The sequence below is a fragment of the Monopterus albus genome, unplaced genomic scaffold, assembly GCF_001952655.1.
Source record: "Monopterus albus unplaced genomic scaffold, M_albus_1.0 scaffold211.1, whole genome shotgun sequence".
NCBI classification, from domain to species: domain Eukaryota; kingdom Metazoa; phylum Chordata; class Actinopteri; order Synbranchiformes; family Synbranchidae; genus Monopterus; species Monopterus albus.
This window is the reverse complement of record NW_018128091.1, coordinates 694,946-698,249: the sequence shown is the minus strand read 5'-3', so window position 1 is coordinate 698,249 and position 3,304 is coordinate 694,946.

Here is a 3,304-nt window from a genome sequence, read left to right as displayed (position 1 = left end):
TTTCCCTGCCAGGTGTAAAAGGGGCCTTCAAAAGTCAATATTACACGTCAATCCTTGCTGCTAACTAAAACAACAACAACAAAGTCACTGAGTGGGTCGTCGCTGAATTAGACGATCTTTGGGTTCGTACTGACGTGCTTCGGTCCGTCACGTGACCCGAGGAATGTTAACAATGCAGCGAGTGTCCAACTTTGTGTTGCATTTCTGCTCCAGCCTGGAGTCCGAGGAGAAAATGGAGACTTGTTTCATCATATATATCCAGCTCCCACGTCTTTACTGAACTACTCAGCTGTATCTGCGCGCTCCTCAGCCGAGAAACTGACTTTAAAAAGTTGTCGTTTGACGGGATTTACGCTCCAATCCGAGTTATTCCTGCTAAATCTATCACATGGTAAGTTCAGAGTTACTTTTTTGGGGAGGGGAGTGGTGGTGCAACTTCTTTCCACGACTTGTTGCTGAGAAAAAACGTTCCCGTCACTGTTGTGTTAAAGTTAGGGAGTATCGTTTGAACCTCGACTCCTTCTACAGAGGACTTTTCTGGGGATGGTTCCCCCAGCCCCCAGCCCCAGACTGGGATACAGTAGAGAAGGCCACAGGACCTTACAGCAGGGGCTTTCACCACAGTTTCATGTCCAGGGGCCCCAAGGCAAAGACTGCACAGGCAGTACTTTGTATCTATTTTAAAGGTTTGGCACAAATGTGGATAAAAAAAACTTATAAACACAAGTCTGTTTTATACATTATTCCCTTGTGCTAATTTCAAGTAATTGCATTTATGCTGAAATTGCCAAATTAATCCTGGGTACTTGAACTTAGATGGTAAATGGTCTTCTACTTGTACAGCACCTTTCTACGCTTTACAGCACACTCAAAGCACTTTCACACTATTTGGCCATTCACCCATTCACACTCCCAAACGCTCACACATTCACCCACTGGTGACTTCACCGGAAGCAACTGGGGGTTCAGTGTCTTGCTCAAGGACACTTTGACATGTGGACTGGAGAAGCTGGGAATCAAACCGCCAACCTCCCCAATGACCCGCTCTACCTCCTGAGCCACACTTGCTTTTAGGGGCCTATAACTAATGTGGGGGGGCTACTGAGTTATTACAAAGAAGATCTGGAGCTGTTCAGCTGTATATTTATCGCTAAGATGTTGTGTTTCACAATATCGTGCACTCATTTCTAGGAACAACTCTGACAGCTGTGTTATGGTTAAAAATGAACCATAATTTAACCCTGAAAATATTAGATCATATTTTATTTTTCACAGATAAAACTGTGGGGGTAATATTATAAATTATTGACATAAATGGGGGATTTGTCCAGGATGTTTGTTTTGAATGTGTATTTTCCACTAAAGGCCTGCAAAGTTTGGCACTGATTCAGCCATATGTTTCATTCAGGCGTGCTACTGCTGCTAAGACCAAGCATGCACTCTCTTTCTGTTTGACACACTTTCCCTGCATTTAATTGCCAGCAGTTTTTGGTACAGTTGTTTTATTTGTTAAGATGTGTTTTCAGTGCTGAGCAGCAGGCATGACTTATGCAGACCACTTAGACACTATGTTCCTGCCAGTTTCTTTCCTAATGCAGAGGATCATGTTTTTTGAACAACTAGCCTTTTATACTTATGGTGGTGTGACAATGTGTTGTCGGGCATCAGGCCACATGCAGCTGGGTTTAATTCTGTCAGGGCGGGGCAGAGGCAGCTGTCAGGGAAGAACCACAGATGAACTGTAAGCAGATGCTGGCAGATGTTGAGTCCTGCTCTGGATTTAAACCAACAAACAGGGTGGTAAGATAGTGACAGAGTTTGGTGAAGGTTGGAATAAGACAGCCACCATGTCCACTGGATGTAAACTGTGGCTGGGTCGGATGTTGATGTGAGTGTGTGTCTGCTTTTAAAGACGGATGTGCCGCATAGGTTGTGGAAGTATGCATCTTGCATGTTTTGAATGCTGGAGTTAGGTTTTCCTTCTTTTCTGTGACAGTGTTTATAGAACTCTACATTCACACACTTGGAGTGAAGAAGACATTTGGACTGGAGAATTTCAAACATACTTGTAGTACAGAATTTTAGAATCTAAATTCTTTCCAGATGTAGTTGCACTTCACTTCAGCTTTCTGTTTTTCACTGACAGAAACCAGCTTTACCCTCATCCCAGCTGTCTATCAAACCTGAAGGCTACATGGGTTCAGTCACCATTTAGGAAGTTTTGTTCTTTTTCTTCTCCTCTGTGTTTCGCCAAAACAGCAGACACATCCTTTGAAGGCTGTCAGGTTCAATCTCATCTGGGTAGCACTGAAAACGTCTGCCAGCAGTTGGGTCAGTGAACTGTTCACTCACCAAATATTCTGTGCTGAATTAGAAATCTCAGTGTTTTTCTTCCTCAACATATTGTCAGAAGAGGCAGAGTTGTCATTTTTGCAGAAGGTAGAAAGCCTGAGTGCAGCTGAGGTGGAGTGAGCAACCAGCACAGTGTGATCGGCTGATGCATCCCTTTTTATCATAAAGATGACCAGCAGAGATTTCAATGATCTTTTGAATAATAGTTTATTTCCAGAGATTTTTTCCCCCCCTTCCATTGAAGTCACCACCCAGTGGCCTTTAGAGGAACTGCAGGTTCAAGTGATTCACACTTGTTCTGTATACAAGTATTTCATGGAGGTTCTTTAATTTTGTGAGATTTCTATAATGCCAAGTTTAACTTTAAAATGTTCAGGATAGTGGTCAAACATGTGGAATCACCTTTTTACTTTTACAAAGATCAAGATTTTTAGACTATCAGATGCTTTTTCTTCAGTGTAAATGTTTTTAAAGCACAATATGTGAATAGTTTTGCAAAACTGAGCTTTTCTGTCTATTTTCAGGTTGAATGTAGTTCAGTTTAGAGTCAGAGGTTTAGAGTCTGGTCAGAGTACAGGTAGGTGTGTGTGCCTCTGACGGTCAGGATGAGGTACGCTGTGGCTCTCACCAGAGACATGTCTCTTTTTTTTTTCTGGTAAATGTTTCAGGTTGAACCTGCCCCAACACCCTCCTAATGCCAGTTTCCAGACTCTTATATTTTTGGTCAGAACAGACTGTCCCATGATTCAGCTGTGGTATGACTTTACTCGTAGTTACTTTTGGAATGGCATTCTCATCGGTCGGATGTGGCGCCTAAAGCATCACAGGAATGGAGGCAAAAGATCCCTCAGATGGGGCAACGTTTATGCAGCTTGGCCCCGCCCTGCCTCGTTTCACAGCAATATAAAAATATGTTTATGGCTATACAAAGTTTTATTTGTCCAAACAAGCG